Genomic DNA, 21801 nt, shown 5'->3' with positions numbered 1-21801 from the left:
TATTTTATTTTGTTAACATGTTTGGTTTTGTTCTCTGTCTCCTCCTCCTAGACTGTGAGCCCACTGTTGGGCAGGGACTGTCTCTATATGTTGTCAACTTGTACTTCCCAAGCGCTTAGTACAGTGCTCTGCACACAGTAAGCGCTCAATAAATACGACTGATTGATTGATTCCCTCACCTGCCAAATGGGGATTCAATACCTGCACACCCTGCTACTTAAACTGTGAGCCCCATGTGGGACCGCAATACCTTGCATCTACCCCAGCGCTTAGTATGGTGCTTGGCACATAGTAAGGGCTTAACAAATACCACAGTTATTATTATTATTATCTGAGTGCTCAGTAAAACCAAAATAGTAGTATAGATACTTTAGGTAAGCTGCAGATTCTGACCTTTAAGCAAGTATCAGAACTATCAGCCTTGACTCTGGTGTCTGGATCATTTTTCTGAAAACAAATGCTCAGCGAAAATCCCCTCTCCTCAAAACTCTCCAGTGGTTGCCCAACCACCTACTTATCGAGGAGAAACTCCTCCCATTGGCTTTAAGGCTCTCCATCAGTTCTCCTTGCCCTACCTTTCCTCACTGATCTACTACAATCTGCACACTTTGCGCCTACAACCCCTTCGCTCCTCTATTCGATCTACCTCATTTTTCGCCTCTCACCACCTTGACCACTATCCCTCCCCAGTCCAGAATTCTCCCCACAGCACAATATCCGACAGACTAAATATCTTTTAGACTGTGAGCCCCTTTTAGACTGTGAGCCCACTGTTGGGTAGGGACTGTCTCTATATGTTGCCAACTTGTACTTCCCAAGTGCTTAGTACAGTGCTCTGCATACAGTAAGCGCTCAATAAATACGACTGATTGATTGATTGATTGACAGACCACCACTCTTCCTACTAAAATCACCTCTCCTCCAAGAGGCTTTCTCGGATCAAGCCCTCCCTTCACCTATGTACTTGTGTCTATACCTCTCACCGCCCTTTCTTATGGTATTTTCATTCAATCGTATTTATTGAGCGCTTACTGTGTGCACAGCACTGTACTAAGCGCTTGGGAAGTACAAGTTGGCAACATATAGAGACGGTCCCTACCCAACAGCGGGCTCACAAGTGCTAACTACGTGCCAGGCACTGTACTAAGTGCTGAGGTAGATAGATGTTACTCAGGTTGGACTTAGCCCATGTCCCACATGGGGCTCACAGTATTAATTCCCATTTTACAGAGGACGTAACAGGCCCAGAGAACTTAAGCAACTTGCCCAAAGTCACACAGCAGGCAAGGGGCGGAGCTGGGATTAGAACCCAGGTCTTTCTGACATCCGGGCCCATGCTCTATCCAATAGGCCATCCTTCTTCTCTGTGCTGCTTCACTTATGTACAGTTCCATCCATAATTTATTTTAATCTCTCTCTCTCTCCCCCCCCCCCATCCCCTCCCCCCACCCCCAACTAGTCAGTGGGGAGATGTAAGCCCCACATGGGACGGGGACTGCATCCAATCCGATTTGCTTGCATCCACCCAGAACTGAACACAGTGCCAGGAACATAGTAAGCACCTAAACACCCCAATTATTATTATTTTGATTATTATTATTAAGCTCCTGATGGGTAGGGATCAAGTCTACCTATCTTGCCTGTACTATACTCTCTCAAGTGACTAGTGCAGCGCTCTCTGCTCACAGGAAGTGCCCAATAAATGACTCACGTAATACTAGGTACCTCTCATTTTCTCTCCTTTTCTGCTTTTTCTCCTTTTTTCTCCGCTACTCTCCACTTCCTCTAGTATTTTACCCCTTAACCTTGTGTGTTTTAATAAGCTTGTCCTTTTTGTGTGTCTTAACCCAGTTAACAATTTCCATTTCCAAGCATATAAGCATTTTTCTACACATCTTATATGTGCTCCGGCCCCTGCGTTGAGAAAGCAGGGGAGGGAGGAAGGCAGGAGGTGAATTTGTGTGAAGGTGGGTTTCCAGACATGCATGGGGGAAGATACGGGACACTGATGAGATGCCTGGCCTGATTATCCTGTATCTAGTCCAGGACTTACAACAGAGCTTGGCACATAGGAAATACTTAAACACCGCAGTTATCTTTCTCTAACAGAGAGGTTACCCCTTTCCAGGGCCTCAGGTTAAGAAAACCTTGTGTTTGAAAGTGCAAACCTGAACCGGCTCCGCCACATGCAGGCCACCGTTCTTTCCAACCGTTTCTATCTGGACAGCTGTGGTGTCGGAAGAGCTTTCCCTAATTCTCCATCAGCAGTCAATCGAAAACATGTGCTACGAGAGAAACGACTGTCTGTGGGTTAAGATGTGTGGGAGAGGGTCAGCATTACAGGAATTAGGTTGCATATTAAGCCAAATAGCATCTCCAGATTGCCTGGGTGATTTAAGGAGACAGTTCCCCTCCAAAGCACCTTAGCAGTCTCTGTATGCCCCAAACATCACACATACTCAGACCTTCCCTATAAAGCAATCAATCAGTGATATTTATTGAGTGCTTACTTTGTGCAGAGCACTCTACTAGAAGCGCTTGGCAGAGCGCAATCCAACAGACCAGTTCCCTGCCTAACAGGCGTTCCGAACCCTGCTATAGCCCCACTAGCACACTCAATTCGTTCATTCAATCGTATTTATTGAGCGCTTACTGTGTGCAGAGCACTGTACTAAGCGCTTGGGAAGTACAAATCGGCAACATCTAGAGATGGTCGCTACCCAACAATGGGCTCACAGTCTCAGAGTGTTAATCAAAAGAGCACTAATCAGTGGGTACTTTCCCACAGGAAACAAGGCACGGTGCATTAATGCATTTCCAAGATGCAAAAAAGTTGACCGAATCAATATGAATCCATTTGAAAGGTGACCAAAATACACAAATTACACAGTTACACACCGTGAATCTGGACAAATAATAAAAAGCCTTGAATTAGAAGGTCTGTGGGCACACACAGAGTTTTCCAAGTGTTATCATCCTCATTCTAGTCAGCAAAAAGACCCCCTGTTCTAACAGACTGAGATCTGCCATTATCTAGCTCAAGAGGGCTACCGTCCTTGATGCTTTTCAAGGCAGTCGAAACACTTCGAAGACGGGGGGAGGATCGGGAAGAGAGATGTTCAAGCCAAAGAAAGCTTTGCGGCTTATTCTCGAACTTGGAGAAAGTTGCAAGAAACAGCGGTACTGCCGGAGGAAGACCTCGAAGACGGGGATGGCTGAACACACGTACCCTGACAATCCCTGCCATGGGCCCAAAGCCGTAGCCCCCTCTGACCTCTCTCTGCTTTGATCAGAACCCTGATTGCGTTCTAAGAGCTTTTCTTTTAAGATCTGTGCTTGTGCTAGCCAACAGCCCGAATCTGACCCTCTGACTAAAGGAGAATGTTATCCTCATAACATCATTACGAATGGAACCGACAGAGCTGGGCTCCTGGCACTGTCGATGCCCTAATTCCAAGAGTCGAGGAATTCAGCTTTCAACCTATGAAACGAGCCACCCCGGCTCCCCCCGCCACTGGCCGGCAGAATCCTGCCACCACCAAAGAAGGAGAGGAGGAGGAAGCGGACCGCAGGACATTCACCAGAAGCCAGGACCTCTCCCACTGACGACACTTGGGTCATAGGGGAACTGAAGTCTCCCCCAGGCTCTTCCAACACTCTCCCCTCACCGCCTGACAAAGGACGATATCGCAACCCCCACCAAACCCCGGCAAGAGACACCAAGAGCCTGCCACGTAACCCTCGGCTCCGTCTAAAACACCGGCAACGGTGGAACTACCCAGGCCCTGGGCAGGAAAATTACTATTTCATCTGTTTTGAAATGCCTACAAAATGAGTTTGTAGAACTCTGCTGAACACACTCAGATTGCTTGTCTTTTGTTTGTTTGGGGTTTGGGTGGGGGGGCGAGAGTTGGGAAGGCATAAAATTTTTATACATTCATATTTATTGAGCGCTTACCGTGTGCAGAGCACTGTACTTATAGTGCTTGGGAGAGTACAAACAGTATAACAATAAACAGACACATTCTCAGCCCCCAACAAGCTTACAGTCCAGAGGGGGAGACAGATATTACTATAAATAAATTACAGATATGAACATAAATGCTGGAGGGAGGATGAATAAAGGGAGTAAGCCAGGGCAACGCAGAAGAGAGTGGGAGATGGGGAAAGGAGAGTTCTTTTAGACTGTGAGCCCACTGTTGGGTAGGGACTGTCTCTATATGTTGCCAACTTGTACTTCCCAAGCGCTTAGTACAGTGCTCTGCACACAGTAAGCGCTCAATAAATACGACTGATGATGATAATAAATATGATTGATGAAAGGAGGGCTAAGTCAGGGTAGGCCTCTTGGAGGAGATGTGTCATCACTTCAATAAGACTATGAAGTCGGGGAGGATAACTGTCTGTCGGACTGGAGGAGTCGGGGTGTTCCGGGCCAGAGGCAGGACGTGGGCAAGAGATCGGTGGCGAGATCAACGAGATCGAGGTACAGTGGGAAGGTTGGCATTGGAGGAGTAAAGTGAGTAGGTTGGGTTGTACTAAGACAGTAGCGAGGTGTGATAGTGGAGAGCAAAGTGATTGAGTGCTTAAAGGCAATGGTTTAGAGTTTTTATAGGTAAAGCTTCAATACAACAAGAATGCCAAGATGAGAACCTAACTAAAACGGGAGAAACAAAATCATTATTGGAATAGGTGGCTATGTGATTACTCCAGGATTCTAGCAGGCCCTCAAATGCAAATCTCCATATAGTCGGTTTTGCAACTGAACAATTTATTTTAATAATCAGAAATGGTAGGATCAATGGCATTTACTGAGCACTTTCTATTTGCTGAGCACTGTACTACGCACTTGGGAGAGTACAGCATCACAAGATTAGCAGACACTTTCGCTGCCCCTAACAAGCTTACGGTCTAGAGGAGGAGACCAACATCAAAATTGATAAGTGATAAGTAATTTAAAGATATGTACATAAGTGCTGCGGGGTTGGGGGTGGGGCAAATTTCAAATGCCCAAAGATCACAGGTCCAAGTGCACAGACGATGCAGAAGGGAGAACCAGCCGGGGAAGAGGGGGCTCAGACAGGGACGGCCTCTTGAGTAAGATGCAGTCCATACGTCACTCAACTGAACACATAATTCTTCTAAAAAAAAATTCAGTCTATGTCTCCCCACTCCCCAAGAACCTCCAGTGGTTGCCCATCCAAATCAAACAGAAACTCCTCACCATTGGTTTTAAAGCAATCAAGCAGCTCACCCCTCCTACCTCACCGCGCTGATCTCCTACTACAGCCCAGCCTGCACACTCCACTCCTCTGGCGCCAGCTTACTCACTCTGCCCCAATCTCATCCATCTCGCCGCCGACCCCTTTCCCATGCCCTTCCTCTAGCCTGGGACCCCCTCCCCCTCCAGATTCGCCACCCCACCTTTAAAACATCAGTAAGATCACATCTCCTCCAAGAGGCCTCCCCGTTTCAGCCCCAGCACCCTTGCCCTTCTTCGTCAATCTTACCTGTGACCTCTGGGCATTCATTCATTCATTCATTCAATCGTATTTATTGAGCGCTTACGGTGTGCAGAGCACTGTACTAAGCGCTTGGGAAGTACAAGTTGGCAACATATAGAGACGGTCCCTACCCAACAGCGGGCTCACAGTCTAGAAGGGGGAGATAGACAACAAAACAAGACATATTAACAAAATGAAATAAATAGAATAAATATGTAGAAATAAAATAAATAGAGTAATAAATCCGTACAAACATATATACATATATACAGGTGCTGTGGGGAGGGGAAGGAGGTAAGGCGGGGGGGGATGGGGAGGGGGAGGAGGGGGAGAGGAAGGAGGGGGCTCAGTCTGGGAAGGCCTCCTGGAGGAGGTGAGCTGATTTGCCTGAGGAGTTTTTGCATCTGCTATTCACCCCACCCTCAACCCCACAGCTCTTATGTACATACCTATAATTATATAATCAAATTATTTATTTATATTAATCTCTGCCCCCCCCACCGCCAGACTGTAAGCTCGCTGTGCACAGGGAATGTGTCAGCCAACTCTGTTGTACTGAACTCTCCCAAGCGTTTTGTACAGTGCTCTGCACACAGTAAGCACTTAATAAATGCCATTGATAAGGAGAATCAGTGAAAGTTACTGAGCACCTGAGTACTAGGTGCTTCAACAGTAGCAAACCACACATCCCCCATCTTCAAGGAGCTAACAATTAAATGGGGGAAACAAGACAGAAATTATTTACAGATACCGAAAGCACGAGGAAGGCTAAGGATATACATAAAATAAAATAGCGGAATGATTAAATTACAAATAAATGAAAATACACTTATGCACACCAAGTGCTGAGGATGGGGTTAAAGGTACTAGGTTCTTATTCCTGGCTCTGCCACGTGTGTTGTGCGACCTTGGGCAAGTCACAGCTTCTCTGACCCTTGGTTTCCTCATCCACAACATGAGGACGAAATATCCCTTCCTCCTCCCAGTTAGAATGGGTCTAATCCGATGACAATCTGATGACTGTGTACCTCCCCATCATTTAGCACAGCGCTTGGCACACAGTAGCCATTTAATTCCAACACACCTGGAATGGGATGAACTAACTGGGGATGGTTTCCTGGAGTCAGTGGGATTTTCAGGAAGTCTTTAAAGATGGGGATTAGTGTGAGCGTTGGCAGGGAAGGGAGGAGTGAAGAGTGTGAACTGGAGGGTAGGAGCTGAGGTGTAAACTGGGGAGAACAGATGGAAGGGCCTGAGGCGAATGGAAGGCATTTTCTCAATAGACAGAGAGATATGGAGCCACTGGAGGTTCTGAGGAGCGGTGAAATGTGACCCCAGCAACATTAGGGAAGCAGTATGGCCTAGTGGCTAAAGCCCAGGCCTGGATGCCAGAGGAACCGGCTCCACCACTTGCCTGCTGCATGACCTTGGGAAAGTCACTTAATTTCTTCGTGCCGCAGTAGTTTCAACTACAAAATGGGGCTTCAATACCTGTTCTCCCTCCTACTTAAGACTGTGAACTCCATGAAGGATTTGGACTATAGCTGGTCCATTTAATTTGGATCCGCCCCAGCACTGAGAACAGTGCTTGACAAATAATAATTACTACCATTACTATTATTATTACTGTGGTAATGGTTAAGCATTTACTACGTGCCGGGCACTATACTAAGGACTGGGATGGATCCAAGCAAATCGGGTGGGAAACAGTCCCTAACCCCCATGGGGAGCTCTCACCGTCTTAATCCCCATCTTCCAGATGAGGTAAATGAGGCCCAGAGAATAACAATAATAACAATAATAATAATAATTATGGTATTTGTTAAGCACTTACTATGTGTCAAGCACTCTTCTAAGCACTGGTGTAGATACGATGTAATCAGATTGTCCCACATGGGGCTCACAGATGAGGTAACTGAGGCCCAAAGAAGTCTAGTGACTTTCCCAAAGTCACCCAGCTGACAAGTGGCGGAGTCAGGATTAGAACCCACGGCCGCTGACTCCCAAGCCTGGGCTGTATCCACTACGCCATGCTGTTTCCAGCACTTAACCAACCAAAAAAAAAAAAAAAAAAAAAAAATTTGACTGGGGAAATGTGTCTGTAGACAGCACTACCATCCTTCCTGTCTCACAAGCCCACAACCGTGGTGTCATCCTTGACTCCGCTCTCTCATTCACCCCACACAAGCAATCCGCCACCAAAACCTGCCGTCTCCCCTCGACAACATCGCCAAGATCTGCCCTTTCCTCTCCATCCAAACCTCTACCTTGCTGGTTCAATCTCTCCTCCTATCCCGACTGGATTACTGCATCGGCCTCCTCTCTGATCTCCCATCCTGCTGTCTCTCCCTGCTTCAGTCCATACTTCACTCTGCTGCCTGATTATCTTTGTACAGAAACTCTCTGGGCATGTCACTCCTCCTCAAAAATCTCCAGTGGTTGCCTGTCAACCTACGAATCAAGCAAAGACTCCTCACCCTGGGCTTCAAGGCTGTCCATCACCTCACCCCCTCCTACTTCACCTCCCTTCTCTCCTTCTACAGCCCAGCCCACACCCTCCACTCCCCTGCCACTAACCTCCTCACCGTGCCTCATTCTCGCCTGTCCCGCCGTCGACCCCCGGCCCACGTCTTCCCACTGGCCTGGAACGCCCTCCACACATCTGCCAAGCTAGCTCTCTTCCTCCCTTCAAAGCCCTACTGAGAGCCCACCTCCTCCAAGAGGCCTTCCCAGACTGAGCCCCCTTTTTCCTCTCCTCCTCCCCATCCCCCCTGCCCTACCTCCTTCCCCTCCCCACAGCACCTGTATATATGTTTGTACAAACGTATTACTCTATTTTACTTGTGCATATGTACTATTCATTTTGTTAATGATGTGCATTTATCTTTAATTCCATGTGTTCTGACCACCTGACACTGTCCACATGTTTTGTTTTGTTGTCTGTCTCCCCCTTCTAGACTGTGAGCCCATTGTTGGGTACGGACCGTCTCTATATGTTGCCAACTTGTACTTCCCAAGCACTTAGTACAGTGCTCTGCATGAATATGGCTATAATTCTATTTATTCTGACGGTTTTGACACCTGTCTACATGTTTTGTTGTCTGTCTTCCCCTTTCTAAACTGTGAGCCCATTGTTGGGTAGGGAACTTCTCTCCCCAAGAGCTTAGTACAGTGCTCTGCATACAGTAAGTGCTCAATAAATATGATTGAATGAATGAATGTTCTCTACCAAGTGCTTTGCACATAGTAAACACTCACAAACCATTGAATGAATATGTTGATCCCGGTAGCAGCATGGCCTGATAGGGGGAGGGGCTGGGACAAGGAGATCAATGAGAACACTGGATCGGACAACTGAAAACACTTAAACAGCAGAGAACTGTGACACGTGGCTACAGTGTCTCTTATTTCCAGCTACATGATAGAGGGACAACTGTGTGAAGCCTCTGATACCGTTTCCACAGCCTAGAAAAACAATTTGATGTACATTGGTGAAACGAATGTTTAACGTCTGAATTGGAGCAGTTTACAGGAGAATGCCTGTTTTACAGGACTGTATTTTGGCACTTAGCACCCCTAGAAGTAATACCACTCTTAACTGGTTCAACAAAAATCAAGTGAAAAGTGAAAAGTGAAAACGCACTAAATGAATTAGTTGTCATAGGAAATAGTACTCTGTGCCCTAAGAGTCAAAAAATTGATGAAAATATTACAAATATTTAGACCAGTGATAAAAAGCAGTTACATGATCGAATAACTCCGCAAATGCATAACGGTAGTGAAAGATTCTGAATTCTCTGTGTGTACGTTAGTACCTGCAGTTCAGCAATAAGGCACCTAATTTGTGCTGAGAACTGCTACTATCTCTGCTGTACAGATCTATTGCCTTTAAAGCTAAATACAAAGTGCTTTAATCATTCTGGCCAAATCAGTCAAAATATTTCAGACGGCGCGGTGGGGGCGGGGGGGGGAAGGGATGGTTAATCAACCAATCAATCATATTTATTGAGCGCTTACTGTGTGCAGAGCACTGTACTAAGCGCTTGGGAAGTCCAAGCTGGCAACATATAGAGACAGTCCCTACCAACAGTGGGCACACAGTCTAGAAGGGGGAGACAGAGAAGAAAACCAAACACACTAACAAAATAAAATAAATAGAATAGTTAAGCCAAGGTAGAGAGTATGGCTTTATGAGAAAACTCTGTAAGACATACCACCTTTAAAATTCAGTTGAACTATCAAAAGTAATCAGATAGAGGTATATACAGGATGGTTGAACTAGACTTAAAAAAAAAACAAACAAGCATTTACTCCATAGATTTGTGGACAGTAGAAAGTTTACAGAAAAACGTCTTCTTTCTCATCAAAACAAAGACAAATGGTTCTCAAATGCCAAAATTATTAGCAACCAGCTGTCTGAACAGCAGGCTCCTTGTGGGCAGGGAACATGTCTTTTAGACTGTGAGCCCACTGTTGGGTAGGGACTGTCTCTGTATGTTGCCAATTTGTACTTCCCAAGCGCTTAGTACAGTGCTCTGCACACAGTAAGCGCTCAATAAATACGATTGATTATGATGATGTCTCTGCTTCTGTTGCACTTTCCCTAGGGCTCAGCACAGTGCCTCATACTCAAAAAGTGCTCAGTAAATACCGTCTCGACAACTATGCCAAGTGTTAGAGTGAGACTACGGTGTAAAAATTCTGGTGGGGTGGGATTTTCTAGACTCTTTATATAAAAGGTCCACCCGGCAGGTGCTGCCAAGAGGTTTATCATAAGGATTAAAAACATCACCTTCAAATGTTGAGGGGATGAATTTGCCAATCCACACACTTAACAGCTGTGAAAACAGCTGCTCACCTTTTGGCCAGCTAAAAGGCCGCTGCCCTAAGAGAGGCCTGGAAGATTAGCTAAGAGCTCTAACCAGAGAAGCCCCACCTACCTGAATTTAACGGTCCCCAATCTTTGTGAGTGGGCAGGCAACATCCCGCTCTGAAGTGAACACCTTGGAGAACTCCTCCTCACCTCTGAAGAGAGGCTCAGCTCAGGCCTAGCAACAAAAGGGAAACTAGACCAGAGCGAGCTGCTCGGCTGCCGGGCGTTCAAACATCAGCCTCACAACACACAAATACACACACATACACAAACACAGAGCAACACAACTGCCTCAGGTGCACATGGTCAGCGGCTTCATCTGAAAGCACTCTCCCCCAGGAAGCGGTCCCTAGGGGAACAGGGACCTAGGAGGTGAAAGCTGGGGGGCATGAGGACAGATTTGGGGTGCTGCCTTATGCCGTGGGGGTACCCAGCATCTCTAGGATTTTCAACAGAGAGGGGCAGGCAGCAAATGTGTTTCTGGCCCCATGCGGCAACAGCGCTGAAGCCAGCCCTGGCTCTGGTGGGTGTCCGACGAACCCCAGGGTACGCAAATCAGTTCTTGAGCCAGTCCACTTAGATCTATTCCACCGCAGGACGAGGTCCCACGCAGGTCTGAGACTGGGGCCTCTGGGCCCACCCTGGAGTGAGCTGGAGACGTCGGCAAATAAAAGGTTTTCTGGGGTTTCATCAAACTGGAAGGCGCACAGTCGTTCCTCCGGCATCTGAAGTTGATCAGGGAGCTGGATTTGTCCCCTTCCAAGCGAGACCTTCTCAATGTACAGGAACAGGGTAACGGCAGGCGTAGCGAGGTTTCCCTTGAGTTTTCGGTTCGTTCCGAGTGAAGTGAAGTGGGAAGGCCAACCACTACCAGCCTGTGACTAGTTTGGGTTCTGATAAGGCTGGCTGTAATGGCCCAACAAGTAAGCAACAGGCGAAGAGAGGGATTCGCAGAACTCAGTTCCTATTTACTCCACCTCTTGCCACAATTTTTGCAAGTAATGAAATTCTCTCATTTCTCGTCTTTCAAAGGATTCAGCATCGTGAAGAAATCAAGACTAGAACTTACTAAAATGTCTTCTTGGCATTTCTTATTAAAATATTTTTTCTTTTGCAAATCAATTTAGGTTTTCAGAAGACAATCAGAACAATGTACAAGGCAATTTTTACAAGGCCGTGGGAAATGACTCCTCCGTTCCTTGATAAGTAGGTGAACACGATATTACAGGCATTTTTGATGGCCAGAATTGTTAGCTCTTCAGAACGTTTAAGTTAGCAGAAATAGGAACCCGGGATTTTAAGGTTTAGACCAGAGGCAGACAAAGGAATGCTGAGAACTGCTTAAAAGGGAAACAAAAGCAAAGAAAATGAAAACAAACAAAAAAACCAAACACCCTACTTCTCATTGTAGTTCTAACCTGACCTTAAATCAATTGCAGCGTTGGATCTCTTTAGATGACTTTATGAAAAAATAAAAATAAAATAGCAGCCACTTTTTTTAGGAAAAAAAAAATCTCAAAACTTATCAAACCTAAGCACTACAAAAATCTCCTAGAACATGAAGGGATCAAGAGGATGAGCATTTAGACTTTATTATTCATTCATTCGATCGTATTCATTGAGCACTTACTGTGTGCAGAGCACTGTACTAAGTGCTTGGAAAGTACAATTCGGCAACAGAGACAGACAATCCCTACACAACAACAGACTCCCAGTCTAGAACCTTTCCTCCTCCTCATCATCATCAATCGTATTTATTGAGCGCTTACTGTGTGCAGAGCACTGTAGTAAGCGCTTGGGAAGTACAAGTTGGCAACATATAGAGACAGTCCCTACCCAACAGTGGGCTCACAGTCTAAAAGGGGGAGACAGAACAAAACCAAACATACTAACAAAATAAAATAAAGAGAATAGATATGTACAAGATAAATAGAGTAACAAATATGTACAAACATATATACATATATCCCCTGCCAGTCCATGCCCACTAGCATACAAAACATTTTTCAAAAAATTCTTGGGGTCCTCAAAACTCTTCCCAGCCTGCACAATTTTCAGCTCTGCCCAAACATAGTGAGCGCTGAAATACAGCAACAGTTAGAAGACGCACAGTTCTGATTTTACTCGGCCACGGTCTGATTCCGGATCTGTACGGCCAGGGCTCCAAGGGCCTCAGAAAAACCAGTGCCCTGGATAGGGGTGGCCGAGCTTCGCTAACTGAAGAGCAGCAAAATGAGGACATGTGGCCAAGAGGCGCAGACCCAGAAAGAATTCCTTGAACCTAAGCGGCAAACCGGCCTTCCTGGACAGGAGAAGAGGGGAAGGTGAGCGGTGAATGGTGGTGGAGAGGAGGAGAGACAGACAGCCAGGGAAGGGTCCGGCCTCTGCCGCGGGACCCCGGCCCAGCCCCGCCACTCTACAATCCAGCGCTGCCACCGAGAAGAATAAATGAGGTGGCATTTACACACGAGCTACATACACAGCGAGGAGCACTTTCACGAGTCTCCCGAGATGCAGCTCAATCACACTGATTGAGCACTTACTGTGTGCAGAGCACTCTAATAAGCGCTTGAGAGCGTACAACAATATAACAGACACAGTCCCTGCCCATGACAAGCTTGCAGTCTAGAGGAGGAGACAGCCAATCTTATTTATTGAGGGCTTCTGGTGTGGAGAGCACTGTACTTGGGAGAGTACAATATAACAGATCGATTCCCCGCCCACAAGTATACAGTCTAGAGGGAGAGGCAAACATTAATATAAATAAATTACAGATATGTACATAGGGGCTGTGAGCCTGGGTTGGGCGGGGGCGGGAGGGATGAATAAAGGGAGCTGAAGAAAAAGGAAAAGAAGCCTCAGTCAGGGATGGCCTCTTAGAGGAGATGCGCCTCCAATATGGCTTTAAGGGGTGGGGAGAGTAATTCGTCTGTCTGATGACCAGATGATCATGGCTGGACTGTTGCACAAGGCCAGTGCTTGGCAGATCTCAACAGCTCCACTCCTACTGAGAACAGTTCAAAATAAAACCCCCCTCTCCAGGTCAAGCGTAAAGTTTCTTCACATAAAGGAGCCTAACCCATCAATTGAAAAAATAAAGCTCTGATTGCAGCAACCCTTTCAAAATTATCATTCAGTGCCCACTTTGACTTGGATTTTCACCATTTGCCTGTGTAAAAGAACTACAAACATCCTCTGTAGGTCATTTTTCAGTTCTTCATTTTAACGGTCTACACCAGCACACGTTTCATCAACTCTGGTATCAAGAGGCTAATACTACTACTACTAATAATAATAATGGTATTTGTTAAGCTCTTACTATGTGCCGAGCACTGTTCTAAGCACCGAAATAATATTATTTGTTAAGCGCTTCCTATGTGCCAAGCACTGTTCTAAGCACGGGGATAGATGCAAGGTGATCAGGTTGTCCCACATGGGGCTCATTTAAACCCCATCCCCATTTTCCAGATGAGGTAACTGAGGCAAGGAAAAGTTAAGTTACCCTCCCAAAGTCACCCAGCTAACAAGTGGCAGAGGCGGAGTTAGAACCTGTGACCTCTGGCTCCCAAGCCCAGGCTCTCTCCACTGAACCACACTACTTCTCAAATAATAATAATAATAAGAAGAAGAATGGTATTTGTTAAGTGCTTACAATGTAAGCACTTCTAGAGAAGCAGCATGGCTCAGTGGAAAGAGCACGGGCTTTTTGGAGTCAGAGATCATGGGTTCAAATCCCCACTCCGCCAATTGTCAGCTGTGTGACTTTGGGCAAGTCGATTAACTTCTCTGTGCCTCAATTACCTCATCTGTAAAATGGGGATTAAGACTGTGAGTGCCCCCCCACCACCACCGTGGGACAACCTGATCACCTTGTAACCTCCCCAGCGCTTAGAACAGTGCTTTGCACATACTAAGGGCTTAATAAATGCCATCATTGTTATTATTATTACGTGCCAAACCATGTTCTAAGCGCTAGGGTAGATACTAGGTAATCAGGTTGTCCCACGCGGGGCTCACAGTCTTAATCCCCATTTTACAGATGAGGTAACGGGCACAGAGGAGTTAACTGACTTGCCCAAAGTCACACAGCTGATAAGTGGCGGAGCCAGAATTAGAACCCATGACCTCTGACTCCCAAGCCCATACACTTTCCACTAAGCCACGCTGCTTCTCAAAACTCCCTCGGCCTTGCACCATTTCATGTTCACCAAAAGCACGGATTATATGGGGCAGAAAGGAGAACTTTGTTTAAAATGACAACTCTTTCACCCAGATCTTACCCTGGGAAAAATCTGATGCTTAAAAATAACATCCTTAAAATCACTATAGGGATGTTGCCATCTTCCTCCCGGTCTCACAAGCCTGCCACCTTGGCATTATCCTCGCCCCCCTCTCTTCCGACCTACACAGTCACCAAATCCTGTCAGTTCTACCTTCACAACTTCTCCACCATCCACTCCTTCCTCCCCATCCAAACTGGTACCCACCGGTCCAAGTGCTAGCCATAAGCACTTCTGCATCAGCACTCTGGTTGACCGTCCTGTCTCCAACCTCTCCAGTCTACAGTAGTACTATAGTATTAAGTGCTTCCTGTGAGCAGAGCACTGTACTTAAACACTGGGAGAGAACACCCAGATGGGAATTAAACACGGTCCCTGTCCCATGGGGTAGGGGGGGACTGGGAGAAACTCTCAATCTAAGACTCTAAGTGAGAAGGGACTAGAGACAGACACTTCAGAAATCCCTTCTCGACTGCAAGCTCGTTGTCGGCAGGGACTGTCTCTTTTTATTGCTGAATTGTATTTTCTAAACGGTTAGTACAGTGCTCAGCACACAGTAGGCGCTCAATACGACGGAATGAATGAATGAAACAATGCAACAGGACAGAATACAAGGACACCTACCCAAAATAAAAAACCCAAATCTGCCAAGTGATGTATCTAGAGAAGAATTTCCAACTCCGTGTAGCTCAGAGTCCAAGGCACAGCCACAACGACTGCTACAACGGCCTCCAGACTTCCCGGGGTTTGAGGAGGCCTGGAGCCAGGGGTGCCATTGCCTGTCCCGCCAGGGCAGGCGGGTAGGAGGGGACAGAGTCTCCCAGAGGTCCCGGCAGGGAGGATTGGCGGCGCCGGTCCCCAGGGAGGCAGCGGGGTGGGGACCATCTGATGGGGAGGACGCTGAGGGCACACGGGAGCAGCCTTTACCGGCTGGCCAGGACAGGGCGTGTCGGGAAGCCCGAAGCGAGGCGGCGGTTCTCTGCCACGGCGCGAGGGTCCGAGAGCCCGCGGAGGCAGTCTTTCGTCTCGCTCTGTTGCCCGGGTCGTTTTTCCAAAATACTTGTTCCGTGCACATCTCCCCAACTCCTCGAAAACATCCACTGGTCATCCAGCTTTCCCTGCATCAGGCAGAGCCCCTCACCATCAGCTTTCAGCCACCAGGTCAGCTCTCTCCCTCCTTCCCACCTCACCTCCCCGATGTCCCTACTCCAAGCCAGTGCGTGTACCTCCAGCTCCTCTACCTCCCTGGTGACCCCTTGCTCACGCCCCACCTTCCGACTGGAAGGCCCTCCCCCTTCATATCCGACAGACCAGCACTCTCCCCATCTCCAAAGGCCTATTAAGATCACCTAGGTTCCAAGAAGCCTGATAGGTTTTTCTTACTCCAATACTGTGACATAATGCCTATAGACCACTAGATTATAAGCTCCATGAGAGCAGATATCACGTCTACCTACACTGTATTAATTATCCTGAGGGCTCAGTACGGTCCTCGTGTCTCTCCCCACTTCAATCCATACTTCATGCTGCTGCCCGGACTGTCTTTGTCCAGAAACGCTCTGGGCATGTTACTCCCCTCCTCAAAAATCTCCAGTGGCTACCAATCAATCTGCGCATCAGGCAGAAACTCCTCACCCTGGGCTTCAAGGCTGTCCATCACCTCGCCCCCTCCTACCTCACCTCCCTTCTCTCCTTCTACAGCCCACCCCGCACCCTCCGCTCCTCTGCCACTAATCTCCTCACCGTGCCTCGTTCTCGCCTGTCCCACCGTCGACCCCCGGCCCACGTCATCCCCCTGGCCTGGAATGCCCTCCCTCTGCCCATCCGCCAAGCTAGCTCTCCTCCTCCCTTCAAAGCCCTACTGAGAGCTCACCTCCTCCAGGAGGCCTTCCCAAACTGAGCCCCTTCCTTCCTCTCCCCCTCATCCCCCTCTCCATCCCCCCGTCTTACCTCCTTCCCTTCCCCACAGCACCTGTATATATGTATATATGTTTGCACATATTTATTACTCTATTTATTTATTTTACTTGTACATATCTATTCTATTTATTTTATTTTGTTAATCTGTTTGGTTTTGTTCTCTGTCTCCCCCTTCTAGACTGTGAGCCCACTGTTGGGTAGGGACTGTCTCTATATGTTGCCAACTTGTACTTCCCAAGTGCTTAGTACAGTGCTCTGCACACAGTAAGTGCTCAATAAATACGATTGATTGATTGATTGCTTCTGATGGAGTGTTCACTGACAGGGATTAAGGGCCGATGAGGACATTGGAGCCACATGCCTGAGAGGACCAGACTGGCTCCGTGGGGAGAAGGCGTGCTCTGGAGGCAGGCCCATGGCCAGAGAGGGGCGGCCGGTTTAGAGAGAAGGAAATCGCCTCCTCCTCCTGGCTGTGCCCATCCCTCTCCCTTCCTCAGTGTTTTGGCTCATCCCACACAGGGTCGCCTCTCATCATGCTGACAAGCACTGTGGCTTGGTGGAAAGAGCACAGGCTTGGGAGTCATTAGTTACGGGTTCTAATCCCGGCTCTGCCGCTTGTCAGCTGGGTGACTTTGGGCAAGTCACTTTACTTCTCTGGGCCTCGGTTACCTCATCTTGTAAAATGGAGATGAAGACTGTGAGCCCCACATGGGACAACCTGATCGCCCTGTATCTCCCCCAGCGCTTAGAACACCGCTTGCCACATAGTAAGCGCTTAACAAATACCATCATTATTATCATCACCCAGAGCAGAGGGTCGAGGATGGAGGGGAGCCCGACACTACCACACAGTAAGCGCTCATTAAATACGACTGAATGAGTGAACAAATGAATATCACGTGAAATCTGGGAGCACTGCCCATTGAGCCTCTTCAACCCTATCGTTCATTAAATCCATCATATTTATTATTATTAATTGTATTTATTGAGCGCTCATTGTGTGCAGAGCACTGTACTAAGCGCTCGGGAGAGTCCGATACAACAATAAACAGACACATTCCCTGCCCACAACAAAAGTCCGATCTACTCCACGCTGCCTGGCTAGCCCAAACCAACTGCCGGTCTCACCGGCACCGCGCTTGGACGCTACCGGTCGCCGGTACCCGCCCGGCTCGCAGAAGGCAGCATCTGTCAGTCAGAAGAGCCTCGAGCCCAAGGGTCCAGGCTCGTGGCAAAGACACTCTGTCCGCCTAAACTCAATCGGGCAACTGTCCTGTCTCAGTCAACCGTATTTAGGGAGCGCTCACTGTGAGCAGACAGTCGATACCATTAAAGTGTGTGAACTATGCCACAGGGTTTGCCCCTTAGGGGCACAGTCTGGGGCAGGGAACCTCGACCCGCCAAATCTGGGGAGGGGTCGGAGGTCAGTATTATTTTGGCACAAGGGTTTCTGTACCCTCTGTGGAGTGTATCGATCCACATCCACTTCCCTGTCTCGGTTCCCACTCTGCCTTGGTGTACACTGCCCTAAACTTTATTTTGGTGATAACTCCGCAAACGTGGCGGACGAAACGGCACGTTTGCCAAAGGTTTCAACGAAAAGGGAACGAAAACAAGGAGCCGCGTGGCCCGACGGATACAGCACGGGCCTGGGGGTCCGAAGGACCCGGGTTCTACTCCCAGCTCTGCCACTTGTCTGCTGTGTGACCTTGGGCGAATCACTTAACTTCTCTGTGTCTCATCTGTAAAACGGGGATTACGACACGGACGTGGATCGTGCCCAACCTGATCAGTTCGTATTTACCCCAGCACTTAAAGCAGTGCCTGGCACAAGGGCAATCAATCAATCGATCGTATTTATTGAGCGCTTACTGTGTACAGAGCACTGTACTAAGCGCTTGGGAAGTACAAGTTGGCAACATATAGAGACAGTCCCTACCCAACAGTGGGCACACAGGAAGCACTGAAAAAAAAACCAAAGGGCGGGGAGGGGTATGGGGAGGGGGAGAAGCAGGGGGTACTGAGAGCCACTCCTAACTACTCTCTCCCCAAAATAAGAGTAACTTAGAATCGCATTTTCCGGTAAACTCCACCAAGACCGGCCAAATCAAGATTTGCCTGAGTGTATTCTTACTACCATCAACCGTCAATGGCCATTTCCTTTGTCAGCCATTCATCTGACAAGGGATTATTTATATTTCATTGCCATACGTGCCAAACAGATGTATCTATTCTGAGAAGCAGCGTGGCTCACTGGAAAGAGCCCGGGCTTTGGAGTCAGAGGTTGTGGGTTCAAATCCCAGCTCCGCCAATTGTCAGCTGTGGGACTTTGGGCAAGTCGCTTAACTTCTCTGTGCCTCAGTTACCTCATCTGTAAAATGGGGATTAAGATTGTGAGCCCCACGTGGGACAACCTGATCACCTTGTATCCCCCCAGCGCTTAGAACAGTGCTTTGCACATAGTAGGCGCTTAACAAATACCATCATTATTATTATTATTATTCAACAGGTTGTCATTCAAAAGGCCTATTGATCCCATTTCCTTTTTTGGTAATGCGTCTGTTCATACTGCAGTGCTTAGAACAGTGCCTGGCATATAGTAAGCGCTGAACAAATGCCATCATTATTATTATTATCGCATTTCTTTGCTTTCTGGGTCTACGGAAGGTCCGCGTCCGTAAAGCCAGCAAGTTGGTCTATTGACCCATTTGAAATTCTGGGACGACACCCTCGAAGTAACAAACTCAATATATACCTACTCTGGCAGCAACTACTTAGTAAAAGGCCACAGTCATTGAAAGGGAAAAAAAAATAATGGCATGAGTTAACCACTTACCATGTGCCAACCACTGGGGTAGATACAAGATAAGCAGGTCAGACACAGTTCCTGTTCCACAGGGAGGCTCAGAGTCTAAGTAGGAAGGAGAACAGGAGAAAAGAGGGTAAATCCCTCTTTTACCGACTGGGAACCTGAAGCACGGAGAAGTGACTTGTCCAAGGTCACACGGCAGTAAAGGGGCAGAGCCAGGGGCAGACCCCAGGGCCTCTGACTCCCTGCCCACGGTTCCTTCCACTAGGCCACAACGCTTCTCCGGGCCGTACACACACACAGGAAAGCAGCGCAGCCCACTGATAGTCACGACCGAGGTTGGCAACACAAAGTTTTGGCTTCCTTTTAAAATAACATTTGTACTTGCCTACGTCCCTGTTTCTGCATGTTAGAGATTCCTTCTAAAAATACCTGGCTGATAACTTACTTTCTTGCCCATTTCCCCCTTAAGATCAGTTTCCACATCCAGGCGGCAAGCAAAATTCTCCATTCACACAAAATGTCTGGTAACAGGTGTTGGCTAGAGGAACCAGCTGAAGAGTTGGCATTTTTTTTTAAAAAAAAAAAAACAAGACTGAAAATGTATTTGATAAAGGATAAACTAAAAAACAAAAGAGTATCAAAAGCGTGACATACAATCAACCAATCCTTAATGATAATAATAATGGCATTTGTTAAGCGCTTACTATGTGTGAAGCACTGCTCTAAGCGCTGGGGAGCTTACAAGGTGATCAGGTTGTCCCACGTGGGGCTCACAGTCTTCACCCCCGTTTTCCAGATGAGGTAACAGGCACAGAGAAGTGAAGTGACTTGCCCGAAGTCACACAGCTGACAAGTGGTGAGGCCGGGATTTGAACCCATGACCTCTGACTCCAAAGTCCATGCTGTTTCCACTGTGCCATGCTGCTTCTCACTAACCCTTATGTGCTTGCTGCCCCTCCCCCAGGAAGTAAAATTCGGTTTTAAATAATTTCCAGAGTTCTCAGTGATAGTTTGGGAGGCCTAACACAAAGTCCTCTCTTGATACGGCACAACATAAGCCCCGTGTTCATGGAGACCAATCTGCCTCGACTCCCTTGCCTAACGGTGGATTCAAATAGTGAGCACAGAGTCCCAGGTGTCTGAGAATTCATTTTTTTTTTTAACATGCACTGATGTTTTTAAAAAAACCGAAAAAACCCCTCACGCCACAGCCAAAACCAATCACGTGGGAAAGCCCAAAGTCGCAAACATTCTCTCGACCAGCCACAATATTTTCACACACATAATTCGGAGATAAACTACAAACCCCTGTTATCCAAACAACTGAAGACATTCCTAAGGGATGGGATTTTTTTATTATAGCCTAATTAGAATTTAGCCCCCCCCCAAAAGGCTCAAATAATGGCCCATGACTCCTTTCTTACTTCAGGAACCATATTAGGTTTTGTTTAGGATAACTACCGTAACAATCAACAGAAGGAATGCTACTTTGGAGTTAGAGGCAACTTTGGGAAGTCAAAAAAAATCCACAAAAATCACACACGCTAAAACTTTACATAATAGCTTAGACACTCAGCTGTGATGTCCCAACAAGTTGTGTGTGTGTGAGGAAATTTCATCTTTTAAATTGTGTCCTACTAAGAAGGCACGATAGAAGCAAAAAGAAAAATGTGTGTAAATAAAGCACCCCTGAGGAAATTTCATCTTTTAAATTTTGTCCAACTAAGAAGGAAGGATAGAAAGAAAAAAAATGACACGGTACTTTTGAAAACATTCTTTACTGGACCGTCTCCTTATATCGTTCAACCGACACGCTCCACGTACGTTTTAACCTCAACGGCCAGTGCAGGGCGAACCAATCAATCAACCGTACTTATTGAGCGCTTACTGTGTGCAGAGCACTGTACTAAGCGCTTGGGAAGGGCAAGCCGGAGCAAACTCAAACGAAACTGGGAACGTCGAGTCTCCAAGGAAAATAAATCCGTTTCCATTTCAATTTAAAAAGATCCTGAGAGGGGGGTCATTTCCCTCGGCCTACATCGTGGCCTTTACCCTGTCCAAACCTACATTCCACCCAAAACTTACTCGGCAACCGACAACAACTTTGTGAATTTAAGTTTTTTTTTGGGGGGGGGGGGGATGAGTGGAGGGGAATAGTTCATTCATTCAATTGTATTTATTGAGCGCTTACGATGTACTAAGCGCTCGGGAAGTCCAGGCGGGCAACGTCTACAGCAGGCCCCGACCCCACAGTGGGCTTCCAGTCTAGAAGGGCGGTTTTTGGGGGGGAAAACTGCTGGAAACACGATGTGCACAGCAGGCCCCGACCCCACGGTGGGCTTCCAGTCTAGAAGGGCGGTTTTTTGGGGAAAACTGCTGGAAACACGATGTGCTCCCAGGGGGGAAGAAATG

General features: G+C 47.3%; 1 protein-coding gene across 3 annotated transcripts in view; it reads right to left on the bottom strand.

Moving 5' to 3' along the window:
* The window catches only part of TBL1XR1 (TBL1X receptor 1), a 231323-nt gene that overhangs the window by 208437 nt on the left and 1085 nt on the right, over positions 1-21801 (bottom strand). The gene's annotated exons all lie outside the window — the stretch shown is intronic.

Source organism: Tachyglossus aculeatus, chromosome 1 (assembly GCF_015852505.1).
Source record: "Tachyglossus aculeatus isolate mTacAcu1 chromosome 1, mTacAcu1.pri, whole genome shotgun sequence".
Taxonomy (NCBI): Eukaryota; Metazoa; Chordata; class Mammalia; order Monotremata; family Tachyglossidae; genus Tachyglossus; species Tachyglossus aculeatus.
Note: the sequence above shows the minus strand (reverse complement) of the source record. Positions and strands in the feature narration are given on the sequence as shown.